General features: G+C 43.9%; 1 protein-coding gene across 3 annotated transcripts in view; it reads right to left on the bottom strand.

The window, feature by feature from the left end:
* The window catches only part of GRID1 (glutamate ionotropic receptor delta type subunit 1), a 677,264-nt gene that overhangs the window by 65,458 nt on the left and 591,472 nt on the right, over nt 1-20,334 (bottom strand). The gene's annotated exons all lie outside the window — the stretch shown is intronic.

The following is a 20,334-nucleotide window of genomic DNA, read 5'->3' as shown; positions in this document are numbered from 1 at the left end:
ATCTTCCTAGAGGTATTTGACCCCAAAATGCCCTTCCCTTGGAATCAAAGAATTACGTTGAGGCTGTTCTTAGACTCAGGCTTCCCAGGGGACTCAGGGGTAAAGAATCCACCTGCCAATGCAGGAGGCCTGGGTTTGATCCCTGGATCAGGAAGATCTCCTAGAGAAAGAAATGGCAACCCACTCCAGTATTCTTGCTGGGATAATCCCATGGACAGAGTAGCCTGGCAGGTTACAGTCCACTGGGTCCCAAAGAGTCAGACACAACTGAGCACACACACATGTAGACTGAGACTCACAATCTATGTTTTCAGTTTTTAATTTCTTGTAATGTTTGAATGTATTCATGTTTTATCATCCTGCATGGGCTGATGAATCATTTTCAAGTCCCAGCCAAACTTCACTGTGCCTGGGGACCCAAGGGATGAGCTCAGTCTCTTTGCTTAGAACTGAGCTTGAAGTTACAGCCTTGGGTATCGTGGAGATGGTGGTGGCAGAGATAATAGACTCTGAGATTTCATTTCCCCAAAGGAAATGAAAATCAGGAGGGCACAACAGGTCCCCTCTCAACTTGAAGACTTTCACTTTTTTAGCATAAATATCTTTTTAAATGATGTACACCAGCGAAAAGCTTTCGCTTTAGTTCAAACAAGCTTACATGTGAATCCAGTCCTAGCTACCCACCAGTTGTGCGGACTGGTTTTCTGCCTCAGTTTCCTCATCTGTAATAACAGTTCAACGGGGTGACAAATGATAAAATTTATGTAAAGCACTTAGGCAACTTCTAGCACACACCTAGATTGTTTAACTCTTTCTCCAATAAATAATATGCATCAATGTTATCATTATAATTATTACTATTATTATTATTTGGTGTTTCTGTGGAAGTAATTTCCCTTACAGAGTAAGGGGAATGGGTGATTGATATTCAGGAGACTCCTCTCTTGGGCCCATACACTCCAATTTCCTTTCCACACAATTAAAGCCCTCCATGGGCTTCTCTTGTGGCTCAGCTGGTAAAGAATCTGCCTGCAATCCAGGAGACCTGGGTTTGATCCCTGGATTGGGAAGATCCCCTGGAGAAGGGAAAGGCTACCCACTCCAGTATTCTGGCCTGGAGAATCCCATGGACTGTATAGTTCTTGGGGTTGCAAAGAGTCGGACATGACTGAGTGACTTTCACTTCACAAAGCCCTCTAGCCCCAGGGTCACACCTGGGCTATAACTCACAGCCCTGGGCTCAGGATGAAGAACATTAAGAACATCAACATACAGATCCAAAGGCCTCTAAAGAAAACCCCTGTTCCACATTGCCACTTTCCCCCGCTTTTTCCCATGATCACAAAGGGTTAACATGGTAATGAAAGCATGAGATCCTAGTTCTTATGATATTAATTAAAGTGAAAACTGCAGATGGTGTTTAATAACAATTTAGTCCCAGCAGGTTCCGGGCACTTTACCTAAATCAAACATATCATAAAGTTGGCATGAGAATTATAGAGCCTGGCCTTGCCACATCTGGCCAGGGACTTGTCCTCACCTAGAACGAAAGTAACAAACCATCTCTATTACTTATGCAGATGTGGCCTTAAATGGCTTGACAGTCAGATTCCACCCCACCACCTCCTGGAGCCAAAAATAAAGGAGTATTGATTGCAAAGATTAATAACGGAGCTCAAGAAGGAAAATGGTGCAAAACACCTTTTTCTCTCCCTTCGTGATATAAACGCCTGCCACCCCTGCAACCTAATTTTGTCACCCAGCACACAGGAGTGTATTAATTAAAGTGACACCAAGGACAGGAAAATCTGAGCTCTTGGGTGATGACTGGAAATACATAAATATGCATCTCCAGGCTGTCTCGAGAAAAGAGGCACGTTGCCAGGCAAGATCAGCATAATTCCACCAAGGGGAGGGGGGAGAGGAGTACACACAGCTTACCCTGGAGGTCACGGCTGTGGTTTTTGCAAATAGCTCCCCAAACCAGACAGAGAAACTAGACCAACAGCGACTAGCTGCTGTCCCACCTCTTCTGTAGAAAACTAGGCCATCACTTTTGTAAACGTCCCCTGATATGGCCTGAGAATTTAGCTCAGACACTAAAGACTCTCCCTGCCAATGCAGGAGACCCAGGTTCGATCCCTGGGTTGGGAAGATGCCCCGGATAAGGGAATGGCAACCCACTCCAATATTCTTGCCTGGAGAATTCCATGGACAGAGGAGCCTGGTGGACTAAAAGTCAGTCCATGGGGCCGCAAGGAGTCAGTCGTGACTGTGTGACTAATACACACCTGATATGGCCTGGGGAATAGTTCATATTTAATGGGAAAATTATGCACTCAATTTTCACAAGATACTGACAGAGTGTGGTATCATTCTGGATGAAGAAACTGAGGCTCGGGATGGCTAGTCTATTGCTAAGCAGAATTCAAGACCATGCTTGATTTAAATCACTGCATTGCACTGTTTGGATCAAATGGGAGGTATCAGAGGCCAAGGAATAATGAGAAGACTTTGTCCAGGGGACCAGTCCGGTGATAGCTCTTCTGATTGGACATCCCTCCAGGTCAGAGCTTCCTTTTGCAAGCCCATGGCCTGTGGCTGCCCCTCCCAACAGCAGAGGCTGCACTGGGACTTAGACTTAATAGCCAGGAGAGCTCTCCTCCCTAGAGAGGGGCTGGTACCAGCAACTCTCTATAGAGAAGAACTAGAGTTAGTTGGGGTTAACTTGTAAGGTATGAGGAAATGAGACTGGTGGATGACGGTAGAGACTCCATGTTTACACTGCTTTATTTAGGTCAACTTCACTGTAGTCAGTAAATCAGTTTTAACAGCCAGTGGTGCTGTGTGTCCTGATTTCAGATACTATAGGAGATGGGACCTTACCTCATCCTGAGCTCCTTCACTGTCATTACCTGTTGGGCGTCTCCACCTGGACATCCATGAGCATCTAAAACTTATCTGGTCTCAACTGCTCCTCCACTGCACACCTCATGTCAGGTTAGGCATCACCAGCCACCCAAGACCTGAAGCCAGGACGTGGGCTGCCCTGCATCCTCATTTCAGCTTTTCTCCCATCTGTCATATCCCAACAGGCATGATCAAGTTGACCTCCTCAATCTGTCTCAGGCTTCCCTCCTCTTCCAACAGCACTGCTGCCCTAGTTCAGGAAAATACAGAGCATGTTCACTGGGCTGTAAGGAGAAGAGAACTAAGCAGAAGCAGAGAGGAGCAGACAGAAACAGCTTAGTTAGTCTCATTAACAGCAGGAAAGCAGAGTACATTCGACCCCAGCATCCTTCTGTGACCCCCATGTCACAGGGGTAGGAATTCTGACTTGTAACACTTCTTCTTTAATCAAAGTCTTGTATTATATACCTCATATTAGCTTTCTTCTTCCCCTACTAAGCTGTTATTTAAAAAAAAAGAAGCAAATAAGAGGAGATTATTAGTGAGTGGTTACTATGTATAGAGTACTGCTGTGAGTATCTGCAGAATGACTCTATCAGGTAGGGCCTATTATTATTCTCAATCTAGAGTTACTTAAGTTACCCAAAGTCATTCCTCCATTAAATATTGGGTTCCCAGTGTGAGTTCAGGCAATCTGGCTCCCTAGCTTGCATTCCCTCCAGGCTTTAAGTGCCATGAAAACATTCCACAGGTCAGCCTTCTTCCCCAGTAGGTCCTAGAACTGAGCACAGTGCCTGGAGTATAGTAGGTGATCAATAAAGATTTGGTGAATGGATGAGACCAGATGGTCCTAGAGCAGTGTGTGTCATCACTGTAAGCCCTGATAATGGTTCTGAAACACTCTGCTCCTGACTCCACTCTCTGATGTGGCTTCCCTGTTCTGCAAGAAATGGCACCTCCTCCTTCCCCATCTCTCCATCCACTCAGGCTGAAACAGCATTCTCACCAGGAGGGCACCTACCATCCCCACAGTCCCCCAAGCAACAGGCAAGGGCCAGCTCTCCAGAATCACATACATCTCACCAGCCAAGTTCCCTACCCATCCACTCCCATGTTCAGAGGAAAAGCCTGTGCCAACTTGCTGTGTGTTTTAACCATCATTATTATGATATAAAGCATATTAGCCATGTGAGGGCATCAAGCACATGCACACATCCCACAGCTTGTCAGACATGGGAGTCAGGAATGTTCTGACAAAGAGGCACCAAGAGGAATCCTAAAGAGAGAAATGTACCACCAGCCCTGTCCTTCTCAGCCAAAAGCAGAGAGGGGAGCAGGAGAAGGCAGTACACAAAGAGATCAGGTTCCCTTCCGGGGTATGAGCAACAGGCTGCATGGCTGTGGTGTGTGTGTGTGTGTGTGTGTGTGTGTGTATCTGTGTGTGTGTGTGTATCTGTGTGTGTCTACCTGTGTGGCCCCCTTTAGGTGGGTGGGTGTGAGCTGATGTGTGTCCTCCGGGCATGAAGCTCTGTGGTGGATGGAAGATGTGTCTGTTCTTGACCCTAGTCTGAAGTCTGCTTTGCTTAGTGGACTGGGCCAAGAGAAGCCACTTCCGAGATCCCCTACAGAAACCACTGTGTCAAACCAGGCTTAGAGCTAAGTTGTTGATAAGCCTGCAAACTCTTGGAGTGGGAAGAAACTTGAGAAATCTTGTAAAATTCCCCTATTTTATAACTAAAGTGAGGTGCAGGAAGGACACTTTCCCAAGGACACATAGCTGTTAAGTTAGCCAGGACTCCCAGAACCCTACTCATAGACACTGCACAGCACCTGAGGGGCTGCCACAGAAACCGCTGTTGCTTAAAGGTAGACTTTGTCCCATGTTTCAGCAGTGGAGTAGGATAAGGCTCCTAAAGAAAGGCCGCCAATATTCACACTCAATGTGGCACATTCAGGTCCCATTGGTCAGTGTCTTCTCAACTGCTCAGGACTCTTCTTGAGAATACAGAAGCCAAGTCATGACAATGGAGCATGGTCTAAGGGGTTCAGAGCTCGAGAGGCCAGGAGGAAAAGAGGTGACCCTGAGGACACATGGACAAGATCCACTTGTCCACTGTGGATCTGCACTGATGAAGTTGGGTGTTTGGAAAGCATCATCCAATTCAGGAATCCTCTTGATTATCCCAGAAGATGACACATGGTTAATCGCAGGATTCCCCACTCCAGCCTGAGCATGCATGTGATCCTGACCAGCTCAGCATGCTGTCCCTGGCCAATGTGTATTCCATGGCCATGACCCGAAGCCAGGGCATTGTCTTCTCCTATGGCTTTAGGTGGGGCTGTGGGGTGAAGTGGAGGATGGGATGAAGTAGAAGTGGAGGATGGTGGGAGATCTCCTGATTGAGGACCCCCATGTGCTACGCACTGTGCTGAGCCCTTTGCTGATGGCATCTCTTTTCACAATCACAGCACTTATGGGAAGTCAGTACTGTCTCATGGAGGGAACTGGGGTTCTGAGAAGACTCCCAGTGCTTCTCTTGGGGACATGAGGAAAGGCATGAAAGGCAAATGATTTCCAATATGGACAAGTTGGTTGTGGAATATAAAAAGCAAAATACATCCACAGACAACAATGCTCACACTTTCCTAAGCCTCCAGCTTTACCCTCCATACCCCTAACCCTCTGGTATGGCTCATGACCCAGGTTTCTTCCTGCATTTCCAATGTGACCACCTAGCCTTATCCCTTGTGGCATCCTACCTCAGTCCTCCTGGTAGGTCCTGTTTTGATTCATGCTTCAATCAAGTTGCTAAGGTAGGATTGCAGCCTCCCACCCCCTAGAACATACTCTGTGGTGTTTCGGCTTACACCAAGAGATACCAGCAAAATTGTGTCATAAAAAATGGATTATGTTTTCTGTAAAAATGTGATGAAATATTTTTATCAAGTTAGCTTATTGAATTCTCTTTCTCATCTTCTTTTAGGAAATAAATATTTTTTGTTTTTTTAAAAAAACAAAATTCATTAGTAGAAAACATTGCGGAAATGTTGAACACTGTGGCTCTCTCCTGGAGATTTATGAAGCATGAAAACACAGTAAAGACTCTGAGAAGTCCTCTAAAAGAAAACTTTTAACTTTATTTAGCCCAGATTGTTCTATCTTAGGAAAATAGAATTACTGTGAATTCACTTTTGGAAATGTTGGTATATAGACTATCCAAGGACCTGAAGGCTCTAGAATGGGCATCAAACTCTGAGTCAATATTGAGTCTTGTATCAGAAACAGGGCATTTGGGACTTTTTTCCTCCTTTACAAGCCCTTGTATTTCTATCTTGAATAATTTACTGAAGGAACTCTGCTCCTCAAGAAAGAGAAACTACTAAGGATGACACCTCCAAAAAAGAGCTAAAAACAATATCAGAAGTTTAAAAGGAGAGGTAGGCACAAAATAACATAAAGATACAGTCTGTGGGGTCTAGAGACAAAATTGAGGACAGCTGAGAGCATGAAAAGCACATGTGAATCCCCTGCGACTTCACCTTCTGCTCCCACCCACCAGTCAATAGAGTCTCCCATCTTGCTTAATTAGTAGACCCTACAGACCACCAGCTTCAAGAAATCGCCTTATCTCTTTGTACCCATATTGATAACACACTATTTTGCCTTTTCTCTTTCATCTCTGATTACAAATCCTCGGTCATCTTCTCCATCTCTTCCACCTCACCTCACCCACTTATAAATGATTTGTTGCCTCTCCCTTATCCCTCAAGCCCTCTTACTCTCACAGGGTTACAGCAAGTGCCTCCATGATGCCAACATAGGGTTCTTCCACTCCAAGAACTCCATCACTCAAACTTCTTTCAAAATCAGCTTTTCCTCTTGACTTCTCTATTTCCTCTGAGGATGCTGCCATCCCTTCAATCCCCTAAACATGAAGTCTTACCACTATTTATGAACCCTTTCCTTTTCTATAATTGTCATATTTAATCAATAAAATTCTACTGCCAATTCACTTTTTCTTTCATTCCTGCTACTATCCTTTAAATTCAGTTTCTTTCTCAGTCACCCAATTATTGTAGTATTCTCATTTCAGGCCTCCACTCTCCCAAGCTCTCTCTGCATGAGTCCAGTTACAAATTTGTCTGAGTGCTCTTAATCTGTGAAACCATTTTTTAAACCTGACTTATGCTAAGGATTGCTACTCCTCTTCCCAACATCTCTGTCCATCCTACTTGATGAGGTTTCATTTCTGCTTCCTTCTATGAACTCTTCCACACTGCATGCATGAGTTTGTCCTTTTCTCTGGCTCATATGTCCCAGTTACCATACTCTGGGCAAGTCTGATCTCCCCCTGTATTACCTAAAGAAAAAAGTCAACATCTTTCTTTGTTTGGTTCTAGATGTCCCTGCAGGCTTTTCTAGAATGCCTCCCACAGGGCGAGGACTCAGGAAATGGATATTAAGTAGAAATGAAATAAAAGAGCTTTAGAATATTCTGGTGCACAGCTCAAAGCTCAAGAAATATAAATTGTAGAAGTCCTATTCCACAGATTGATGGTTTATAAAAGCTTATATGTTATATATCATAAGACATTTCATGATACTCCTGGAATCAGCACATTGATTGATCGAGATGACTATCTTATTAAATTAACCGCAGTTATTTTTCCTCATTTTAAAAATGAGGAAACAGGATTCTGAGAGGTTAAGGGTTATTCTGAATCACAGAGCTAATACTGTATGAAACCTTATCATCTATCCTTTTTGCTATACCAGAAATCCAGTGTTCTTGCCTGGAGAATCCCAGGAACAGGGGAGCCTGGTGGGCTGCCGTCTATGGAGTCGCACAGAGTCGGCCACAACTGAAGCGACTTAGCAGCAGCAGCAGATATCACAAAAGAAGTGAGGAGTTGACACTGTAGATTGTGTATGTGTGTATGTGTGAGCATGTGCACACATGCACATTCAGTTGTGTCCTTCTCTTTGCAATCCTCTGGACTAAGTGCCACATAAATCCATCCACAGCAGAGACAAATGGGTTTTCTGCCATGACCTAGTCAATGCATGTCCATGGGAAGCTCACTCGTTATTAATGCAAGTTGTAACCAACGATACACTAGGTCTGTCATCCCAAAAGGGGATAGATGTAGGGACAAACTCTGTTCATGGAACTCAGACATGTAGCGTCACTCTGCCTGAATTGCTGATATATTCCATTGGAGTTTATTGAAAATTATGTCTTAAAGCTCATTTCAAAATTCATGTTCAATGCTCTGTCAATGGTTTTACAGCTGTTTCAGAGGAGATAAGAAACCGTCCATCAGGCTCAATGCTGCTGTTTTGTGTCATTTCCTCTTAGGAAAATTGTCCCCCCAAAAAAGAACATATCTCAGGGAAAGTTTTCAGAAATTATTCACACTATGAGAGGGTCCAGAAGGGATCTAATGTCAGTGTCTACACTGAGGCAGCACATAATGAGAGCTGTGGCAAGGAGGGCGTGATGAGGTACATTAGGGTTTGCAACTGACCAGCATGGACAGTTTTGAATGTAAGTGTCTTCCTCCCCCATTTCTTCCCCTCTGCCCCAGTTTCTCCCAGGTTAGGGGACAATGAACAACTCAACCTGGAGCAAAATCATGCAGAAGGAGCTTGACCTTAGAGCAAGGATGCATGATGACTGTTGGGGGCAGGGAGGCTGTTTTGAGGAATCGCATTGTATGACATGTGTGTCACTTAGGGGGTTCCCTGGACCAGTGCTGCAGACTATGGCTCAAGATCCTTAAGGGAGATGTCTGAGCAAATGACAAAGCAAGCTAATTAAAATGTGCTTATGTGGTGGAAAATCAATCCCCTCTCTCTTTCCATCTTTATCTCTCCTCAAACAGAGGGAGGTCATAAACACAATGAAGTCAGCATTTGAACTTCAGGAATAAGAAGAATAATGCCCTTTCACTGTCCAGCAGAACCCCTGGTATAAAAATGCTGTAGAATCTGGTATAGCACTAACCCATCAAGGCAAAATTGGATGCGTCAGCTTTGAGTATGCATAAGAGGGACACTATTGGTCCTTGATCTCTGAGGCAAAGTCAGAGCCAGGGATGGAGTCTGTATCAGAGGACCACAGGCTGGCACTGTGAACATTTCAGGCAGCCTACAAGGACTGGGAGCTTTAGAGGAAGTGGTAATTAGGAACTGAAGGTCCCCAGTTAGGCCCCAAGTTTAGAATCCTGGGCTTGGTCAAAGAGCAATTGGCAGATTCTGCCTCCTGCCCTGACCCTCCCCATGTAGTTTTTTACTACAAAGGCTGTGCGATGCCACTGGGGCAGCTATAGCAGGAAGGTTTTCATAGCAGTAAAAAACACAGGTGTAATCTGAGTCCCTGTTTATGGAAGGGAGGTCAGCCAGACCTGCAGGGTATACTGTTGGTGCCTTGCCTAGATCCCTTTTTGCAAGGATGTATGCATCCTTGTGAGTGTTGGATGCTAACAGCAAAGGAGCTTTGCCTTCTGGACGGGAGCTCTCACCCCTGGAGATTACCCCCTCCTAGCTCCTCTGCGGGGTGCAGCTCACAGCCAATAGTTGAATGATGTGAGGCTGATAAAGGCCAGCCCTTTCACCTGAGGATAAGACCATCTCTGTAGAGCATCACACACACTAGAGCCCTTGTAGGATCAGTCTAGAGCTAGTTTCCAGCTGATATTACATCCTCTCTTAGCAATTTTCCCTGCCCATCTCTATTTCTCTCATTCTGCTTCTCTTGAGATTCTTCCCTCTCACCCCTAACCCCCTAAAACATCTGTGGAACACTCCTTGGCTCAGACTCTGGTTCTAGGGATCTCAACTTCAGGCAGGAGGCCTGGAGCTTGGGAGTAAAACACATCATAATGAAGGTGCAGGCTTCAACAAGCTTCTCCCAGCCCCAGGCTGGCAGATGGAAGCTGAGAGGCACACACTTGCAAGTTACAGAAAGCTATGAGGCACAGAACTGAGCATGTCATAAGCACTCATTAAATCCTGGAGGTCTAACTTGATTGATAAAATGCCGTATTTTCTTAGGGCTGGCTCTCTGCACACCTGCACTTCTGCTCTCCCCTAAGTCCTCAGGAGTCAGGCTCTGCAAGGACAATTAATTTCACTTACTCACCAGATTCAAGCACAATTAGTCACTGAGTTTGCCATTAGTTAATAGCAGCCAGAGTTATTAGAACCATCATTTTTCTGTTTGGGGAAGGAATAAAACAAATAAGGCCAGGGAGAAAACTGGATTCACAGTGACTACTGCTTGCAGACAAGCTGAGAAACCAATTCTTCAGCCCCCATGTATGGAGTGCACATTCAAAGCTGTCCTGATGACTTTGAACTATGTGACACAACATTTCAGAGCACAGCTTTCTGACCCTCCAAAACAGTCAAGGTCACTCATAGTAAGCCTGGAATCTATGTCTAGAACAATGTCTCAAGAGGCAAAATGTTCAACAGGACAAGAGATAAAGTGGAACTAGGACAGTTAAGGTTTAATTAAGACCAAGGTCAGGTGTGATGGCTGCAGGCAGACCAAGAATCCACACCCAGACAGCCTTCCCAGCACTAAGTGGCTAGCAAGTAGGAGGAAGAGGGTCTGTCTCACCGGAGTCACCCTTGTGATTTTGGGGTGGCAGGAAAATGGGGGTCAGAGATCAATATGTTCCTGAATGCATCAAGAATCAGGGATTTAAAAAGAGGGAATGAAAAGAGCGGCAGTCATCCCAGTAGAGGACATACCATGTGCTAGGTGTATCCACATGGTGATCTCTATGGACCTCTTCAACAGATTAATGGAGAAGGGAATCATTTTTCTGTCTAATAGCCCCAGGAAACAGAGCTGAGAAGATACCAATCTACCTCGGTCAAAATTCAGGTGAATCCCACCCACCACCATTCTACTCTCAATATTTTTCTGGATTCTGACTTGGATGGGACCTTCCCTGGAGAGACGGCATTTTGAGTCTGAACCTGAGTCTCCTCAAGGAAGTGTTTATGAGCTGAGTCATGAATGAAAAGACAAATGTTGCAGGTAAATAACCTAGAAGGACATTCCAGGTAGTAGGAACAGCATGAGCAATGATGGGTAATGGATAAACAAGGTCCTAGTGTACAACACAGAGACCTATATTCAACATCCTATGATAGGGACTTCCCTGGTGGTCCAGTGTCCCCAGTACAGAGAGTCCAGGTTCGATGCCTGGTCAGGGAACTAGATCCCACACATTGCAACTAAAGATTCCAAGTGCTGTAATGAAGATCTTGCGTGCTCAACTAAGACCTGGTGCAGCCAAATAAACAAATCTGAGCTACCAGAGAAGCCCAAATAAATAAATATTTAAAAGATATCCTATGATAAATCATAATGGAAAATAAAAGTTAAAAAAGAATGTATATATATATATATATATATATATATATATATATATATACACACACACACACACACACACACACACACACATATAAATATATGTATAGCTGCATCACATCACTTTATTGTACATCAGTAATTAATGCAATATAGTAAATCAACTATACTTCAGTTAAATAAAAGGACATGATGCATTTTGCAGACTGGTGAGATTAGGGAAAAGTGAGTTCATAGACCTGCATCTTGGGACACACACACAAAAAGAAACTCCAAAGAGGCACTAATGAGCCTTCAACTGAGGCCTCAGTGGAACAGGAGGTTCAGGGCCCTGTTGGGTGTCAATCTATTCTGGGAGGAAACTCAACTGTGATGATTCAGCAGAGGAGCCATTTTTCCTTATTGATGTCCTTAAGAAAAAGATCAAAGGCTGGACATAATGCACACACTTCTACTTCTCCACCAGCTTCCTTCAAATATGTTCAAAGACAACATGGCTCCAGGCTTCCCCTTGTGCCCTTTCTCAAGCTCTAAGAGCAGAAATCACAAACTGGGAAGAGTGGCCTTTTACAAGTATCAAAACCAAACATGAGCTTATTCTCCAGGTAGTGATGTCACCTCAAATGGTCTTTGCACCTTTATTCTCTGGTTCTCTTGTCCACCTGAATCTCACCTTTAATCTCATTTTCTCCAGTCTTCTTAGAGACTTGACCTCTGTTGTTGTTGTTCAATTACTCAGTGATATCTGGCTCTTTGTCACACCATGGACTGTAGCATGCCAAGCTTCCCTGTCCATCACCAACTCCCGGAGCTTGCTCAAATTCATGTCCATTGAATCAGTGATGCCATCCAACCATCTCATCCTCTGTCATCCCCTTCTCCTCCTACTTTCAATCTTTCCCAGCATCAGGGTCTTTTCTAGTGAGTTAGTTGTTCCCATCAGGTGGCCAAAGTATTGGAGTTTCAGCTTCAGCATCAGTCCTTCCAATGAATATTCAAGACTGATTTCCTTTCGGATGGATTGGTTTGATTTTCTTGCTGTCCAAGGGACTCGCAAGAGTCTTCTCCAGCATCACAGTTCAAAAGCATCAATTCTCTGGCGCTCAGCCTTCTTTATGGTCTAAATCTCACATCTGGACTTGACTACTGGAAAAACTATAGCTTTGACTATACGGACCATTGTCAGCAAAATGATGTCTCTGCTTTTTAATATGCCATCTAGGTTTGTCATAGCTTTTCTTTCAAGGAGCAAGCATCTTTTAATTTGATGGCTGCAGTCACCATCCACAGTGATTTTGGAATCCAAGAAAATAAAGTCTGTCACTGTTTCCATTCCTTTTATCTCTGGTTATTCTCATTCTAGAAGCATAACCAGGTCTGCCTCATCTGAAAACAATAACTACCACATCCAAGTCTCACTGGACAGTTCCTCTCCCAACCAATCCTACCACCACCACCTCTGCAAGCTACCATCTTCTCTCTCCTGCCTGTCAACAATAAAGTTCTCAATAACAATATATCCTTACTTCAAGTTTGGTTTATACTCCTTCAAATTTAAATTGCACCCTTAGAATGCAACTAAATTTCTCCCTCTATGGATAAAAGACAGGGAGCTATACTCAGCCAAGTCTCCCACTGCTGCTTAACATGCATCATTACAGGTAATCTACACCTGCCAAAAGAGAAAATGGGTTCTGAAAGAGTGCTGATGACTTAATTTGTCACTTAATCCAGTGTGTGTTCTAGTCTAGCATGCCTCATCAAAACTATTGCATTTTTTTTTGCCCGTGTCACAGGGCATACGGGATCTTATTTCCCAAACCAAGGATCAAATTTGTGCTCCCTGCATTGAAAGTGTGGAGTTTTAACTACTGAACCACCAGGGAAGTTCCTGCACATCACATCTAGAGATAGAACACCTTCCTAGTGGCAACAAAGCCTAATTGCCATGGAAGTGATTCTCAGTGGTGGCGGGGTGGGGTGCATATTTTCAACTTCCCCTGACCCAGGGGATTCTGAAATCAGCCTCCCAGACCAACCACTCCCCCCACCACCACCCACACCACTGCATTTTCACAATGCCTGCTCCTTGAACACCATGTCAATTCAGCTCCATGGGGGCTCTCCCCCACCCTAACCATAGACCTCTCCTCTTCCTCAGTCATACACTACCTCCTGTCCAAGGCTCCTGATTTTATAGTCCATAGTATCTCCATTGAGAATACATTAACTTCCACAATGATGTGCATTTCTTGGCAGGGGCTCTGAAGGCTTTGGATTTAGCAGTCCTTATTTGTCTCAAACCAGCAGGTGTACATTTTCAGCTATTCCTCAATCCATCCTAGGGGAATCTGGGAAGACTTCCTAGAGGAGGTAACAACTGAACTGAGTCTTCAGGAACAGATACAGACATAAAAGTTCCTTGGAGAAGCAGGAGAGCAGCATGTTCCAGGCAGAAGGGGAAGGATGCAGGATAGGGGGTACAGCCAGGGAACCCCCAATCTGCTAGGGAAATGTGTGGGGGTAGGGAAGTGCATGAGGCAAAAATGTTCCCATAGAAATGACAGCCAGGCTAGCTGAAAAGAAACTAAAAGAGGATCTATGAATATTAGCAAGGCAGAAAGTGTCCATAAACTAATTTCAGGATATGATGGCAATGCACTGGGCAAGAATCACTACAGTGACATTAACACACTCCAGTTCCTGTCACTGAGGCAGCCCTACTGAGTGTAAGGAGCAGCATAAGAATGGTGAGCAGGCACTGCTCAGATGGTGATGGCCAAGGGGGAGAGTATGAGTCAGCGTGGGTGTTCCAGAAGGTGTCATGTGGCTTTGGGAGGGTAGCTTGGGTTCTACTGCATCTGTCCTCACTGTGACCATTTCAGGCCAGGTGATGACCTCCACCACCAACTCAATCCTCGTTTCTATACCAAAACCTGCTCCTCTGGCCATTCCATGGAGCTCCCAGAACTACCAATAACACTGAAGGGTCATGGTGAGAGAGTGTGCATAGAATGGGAGGAAGGTGTAGAATGTGACAAGGGAACTAGGTGGCAGGAAGATCCAGAAAGGCCAAGCTTTCACCTCCTCTTCAGGCCATACCCACCAGCACCTACATTCTGTCAGACACCCTCTGCTGCATCTTCTTCCACTGCTGCTTCTCCCACTTAGGCTGCCTGTGGAAATCACACCCTCATCCCTCCCTTAGCCCAGGGGCTCACAACTTCTCTCTCCTGTATATTGACACAAACACATCTCCCAAAAGTGTCTGTCACGATGGTCACGGCCGATTCCTGATTGAAACCCTCATTCTCCATGCCATTAACAGTAAAAATTCTTGATCTCTTCTGCAGGGCCCTCCATCCAAGAACCTGGCCCAACCTCTGGTCCAAGTTTATTCCCCTGGTTTCCCTATGAACACAGGAAGAGAGAAAAGGAGCACTTTGCACACCTCTTTGGGGTCCAGCAGTACATCAAAAAAAAAAAAAAAATCCAAACAACACTCATAACTAGTGTTTTCAATTATTTCTGGAAAAGAAAGGAAAGAGAACCAGAAAAGTTAAGTTGAGCAAGGTTCATTAATTTCCAGATCAAGGACTCAGGCCTTTGTCTGACAGTCCCACATTGATACCCCTTTCACTCCAACCCGATGCTTCCCCAGAATCCTCTCTGAATTCCCACCTCTGCTTTTACCCAGCATGCACTGCTTCTTTACCTGGAATGCCCCACTCACCCTCACTTTCTAAATCTTACACCTCCTTCACAACCCAGCTCCTCTGCTGCCACCTCGGCTGAGAATAATTATTTCCTCCACACTGCCTTTGGCCCACGCATCTGACACATCTTTCTGGGTTGTTCTGCTGGCATTTCTGCTTCTCTTTTATTTCTCGTGTCAAACAGCAATCTCTCTGTCCTTTCCAGGGACGACAATACATGCCCCTACTCAGCCCACACGTGCGGAGCTGATGCTCAACTAGAGGTGAATGAATGTCGGGGCTCCCCAGGCATTTCATTCAAAAGCATCCTCTCAGTGTACTTGCTGGAAGAGCTTACACATGAGCAAACATGGGGAAACCATCTCATCCCCTCTCTTATCACAGGTTGGAGCATTTTTTACATGAAAGCAGCAGTAGAGAGCAACAGGTTCTGGATGATGATAACAGGAAAGACAGACTTGCCTTCTCAGAACCATAGAGCTTCTCGATAGCAAGAGATAAGGGTCTCAACTGAGGCCTTGAGGATAGGGATAGAGGTGATGAGTCAATAAGAGAGGGGCGTGGGATGAAGCTCAGGAACACAGAGCTTTGATGAGCTGTCAGGTAACAGTGAGCAAGGCTCTTAATATCCCAGATCCTCCATTTCCTCTTCAGTGAAATGGGAATAAATTGGTACCCACCTCCTAGAAAACTGGGATGATAATGAGATTATGAACTATAATAGCATTATATTTATAATACATTTACTAGAGAGTTGAGCACATAGTGGTTATACAGCATTTATGGACTATGGTCAGTAGAAACAATGTCCAACAACAGACTCTGAAACAATAGGCCAGTAAATAAATCTTTTTTTTTTTTTTAAAGCCTTGAATTGTAGAGTTTTCCAATTTTATGATATGTTAACCCCTCCATGGCCAGGTTCAAGCTAGCAACATGTCACCAAACTATGACTTCGAGTCTAACATATCACTGTTTATAGCTCTCTCTCTCTCTCTTTCTTTCTCTCTCTCTCACACACACAGACACACACACACACACAAGTGTTAATTCCATGTGCCACACTCTCCATCTCCCTGTAAACGAAGATAGACTTGTCTGCCAAGTAGAAAAAGAAACAACTATGACTTTCAGTTGGGGTACGGAGAAAAGATTGGGACCTCAGGCACCCTTCCCAGAGTCTGAGCAGCCTCTGAGTCTGCCTGCATGCCCTCAGCAGCACAGTCTTGAGTGGGTGGAGCAACTGTGCCTAGGGTGGCCAAGATCATGGAATGCAGGCACCTAGAATCACGAGCTGGCCTATTCGGAGGATTCTCTCCACATGTACAAGAGCCTCCTTCTGGCATTCTTCTCCAGGGAAGATGGCCCGTAGCTAGACAACTTCTCAGTTGTGTTGTGGTCATTTTTCAATTTCTAAGGATGTGAAGCACATCCTATGTTTTTTTCATGGTTAATTTCTATCTCAATTTGCCTCAGTCACTCTGGTAAAGCAACCTCTTCTTATAATCAGTACTTAAGTGATACTCAGTTCCTATGGCAACATATTGGACTAGCAGCCCTCCCATTCAGCTCACCACCACTCCCCAATAAACAGCAGTGCCAAAAGAGATCCTGCTTATCTCTGCCTGAAACCTACTCAACATCAGAGATGTCGCTTCACAGAAAATCCTAGAGGTGTGTTGTAGGCATGAAGAAGGAAAACAGGGAAATGAACTTTCCCTGGACACAAGTGAAAAATGATCATCTACAGAGATATTTTTAGGGATGTGTGAGTGCCAAAGTAGATAGGGTGTGTTCCAAGTCTCTCTTGATGACAATATACAAATCTGATTGGAGAGGTGATCTCTAGACCTTAAGAGAGTGAATTTTGAAAGTTTTGATCTGACAAAGAAAAAATGGATGAATCTTCACAATACTGTTTTAGAGCCCTTAATGAAGACTGCAAGGGGCATAAGAAGTGTTCTGAGGACTGGTAATCTGAGACATGATGTCACAGACCATACTAAGGCCATGGCATCCACTCGAAAGCAAACATGTTTCCTCCTTTCCTCATTACAAGCAGCAAAAAAATTACCATATAATTCTTGGGATTTCAGGTTTTTATGGTCATTATAGTCATGAATAAATGCTTGAAAATATAGTACTCAAGAATTCTAGTAAAATCGATACGAGAATAAATTTTTAAAAACTTAAATAGTCCTACAAGTATTAGTGAAACTAAATCCATATTTTGAAAACTTTCTGCATTAAAAACTCTTGGCCCAGTTAGCTTCATTAATGTGCTGCTCAATATTGAAGAACTAAATATTCTCCATCTTCAACAAACTCTTGCAGAGAACAGTCAATGAAGGCTTCTCCTTGTAATCATCAGTGTCTAAATACTCATTAAACCTGTTTCCTCTTACTGGACACAATGGAAAACTACATTTTCTAACCTTCCTGGAAATTAGATACGACCGTGTACTAGACTAAAATTAACAATATATGGGCATAAATTATGTGTAAAAATTATAGAGCAGACCACAAACCTTGAGTCTTTCCCCTTCCATGGCAATCTCAAAAAACTACACATTTAAGATGAGATAATGGACGCTTAATCACCCCATGCCAAAAAGAGGCTCCTAAACTAGTCTAGACTATAATGTGTCTAAAATGAATTGTATTAATGCATTTTGGCATTTGTTGTCACGATATATAGATTAATCTGACCGATATCAATATCCCCACATTTTGTCAATGCTCAAGCTGGATTTAGAAAAGGCAGAGGAACCAGAGATCAAATTCCCAACATCTGTTGGATCATTCGGAGAAGGCAATGGCACCCCACTCCGTACTCTTGCCTGGAAAATCCCATGGACAGAGGAGCCTGGTAGGCTGCACTCCATGGGGTCGCTAAGAGTCGGACACGACTGAGCGACTTCACTTTCACTTTTCCCTTTTATGCACTGGAGAAGGAAATGGCAACCCACTCCAGTGTTCTTGCCTGGAGAATCCCAGGGACAGCGGAGCCTGATGGGCTGCCGTCTATGGGGTCGCACAGAGTCGGACACGACTGAAGCAACTTAGCAGCAGCAGTAGCAGCAGTTGGATCATTGAAAAAGCAAGAGAATTCTAGAAAAACATCTACTTCTGCTTCATTGACTACACTAAATCCTTTGATTGTGTGGATCACAACAAACTGTGGAAAATTCTTTAAGAGATGGGAATACCAGACTACCTTACCTGCCTCCTGAGCAATCTGTATGCAGGTCAAGAAGCAACAGTTAGAACTGGACATGGAAAAAAAGACTGGTTCAAAATGGGAAAGGAGTACGTCAAGGCTGTGTATTGATGCCCTGCTTATTTAACTTACATGCAGAGTACATCATGTGAAATGCCAGGCTGGATGAAGCACAAGCTGGAATTAAGATTGCTGGGAGAAATATCAATAACCTCAGATATGCAGATGACACCACCCTTATGGCAGAAAGTGAAGAAGAACTAAACAGCCTCTTGATGAAAGTGAAAGAGGAGATTCAAAAAGTTGGCTTAAAGCTCAACATTCAGAAAGCTAAGATCATGGCATATGGTCCCATCACTTCATGGTAAATAGATACAGAAATGATGGAAACAGTGAGAGACTATTCTGGGGGCTCCAAAATCATTGCAGATGGTGACTGCAGCCATGAAATTAAAAGACGTTTGCTCCTTGGAAGAAAAGTTATGACCAACCTAGACCTATTAAAAAGTTAGACCAACCTATTAAAAAGCAGATATATTACTTGCTGACAAAGGTCCATCTAGTCAAAGCTATGTTTTTTTCAGGACTCACGTATGGATGTGAGAATTGGATTATAAAGAAATCTGAACACTGAAGAATTGATGCTTTTAAACTGTGATGCTGGAGAACACTCTTGAGAGTCCCTTGGACTGCAAGGAGATCAAACCAGTCCATCCTAAAGGAAATCAGTCCTGAACATTCATTGGAAGAACTGAGGCTGAAGCTGAAACTCCAATACTTTGGCCACCTGATGCAAAGAAATGACTCACTGGAAAAGACCCTGAAGCTAGGAAAGGTTGAAGGTGGGAGAAGAAGGGGACAACAGACGATGAGAGGGTTGGATGGCATCACCTACTCAATGAACATGAGTTTGAGCAAGCTCTGGGAGTTAGTGATGGACAGGGAAGCCTGGCGTGCTGCAGTCCACGGGGTAGCAAAGAGTCAGACAGGACTGAGCGACTGAACTGAACTGATCAATATCCCAACCCAACTGATGAAACTAGCATAATTTTTATTAAAAAATCTGACAAAGATAGCAGGAGAATGGAAAATGACAGACCAAACGATCACAAATATAGATGTAGAAATCCTAAGCAAAATATCAGGAAAACGAATATAATAATATATATCTTAAAAGATAGACATTGTGACCTAATTGGGTTTCTTTCAGAAATGCAACGTTGGTTTAGCATTAGAAATATCAATGTAATTTACCATGTTAACATAATAAAGCAGGAAAAGAAAACCTATGATCACCTTCACAGACATGGAAGAAGTATCGAATCAAAATGCAATGTCCATTCATCTGAAGAAAAAACTTAGCTTTGTAAGAATGAAGGAATTTCTCGTTAATGGTTATCTGTAAAACATATCAAACATCATTCTATACAGCAAAATACTGAAAGCTTTCCCCTTGAGACAAGAAACAAGATGAGTAGGCTTCCATAACAAAAATACCAAAGACTGGTAGTTGTAACAACAGAAATATATTTTTTCACAGTTTCGGAGGCTGGAAGTTTGAGATCATGGTGGAGCTCTGGAGGACTGGCCAGGGCACAATTCAGTCTGTAGTACTCCATCCCTGGCCTGCCAAACTTCATGTCCTTATCACAGTCCAAATAAATTTATTCCATCCTAATAGACAAGTCTCGGAGAAGGCAATGGCACCCCACTCCAGTACTCTTGCCTGGAAAATCCCATGGATGGAGGAGCCTGGTAGGCTGCAGTCCATGGGGTGACTAAGAGTCGGACATGACTGAGCGACTTCACTTTCACTTTTCATTTTCATGCATTGGAGAAGGAAATGGCAACCCACTCCAGTGTTCTTGCCTGGAGAATCCCAGGGATGGCGGAGCCTGGTGGCCTGCTGTCTATGGGGTCGCAGAGAGTCGGACACGACTGAAGCGACTTAGCAGCAGCAGCGATAGACAAGTCTTTATTCATTTCAATATCAAGTCCAGAGTCTTATCTAAATTTATAAATTAGATGTGGGTGATAATTGTGATACAATTCATCCTGAGGCAAAATTCGTCTCCCACTCTAAAGCTATAAAACC

This window comes from Giraffa tippelskirchi, chromosome 2 (genome assembly GCF_054371585.1).
Source record: "Giraffa tippelskirchi isolate mGirTip1 chromosome 2, T2T-mGirTip1v1.2.pri, whole genome shotgun sequence".
Lineage (NCBI taxonomy): Eukaryota > Metazoa > Chordata > Mammalia > Artiodactyla > Giraffidae > Giraffa > Giraffa tippelskirchi.
The sequence above is the reverse complement of the archived record's forward strand: the minus strand, read 5'-3'. Positions and strand labels throughout refer to the sequence as shown.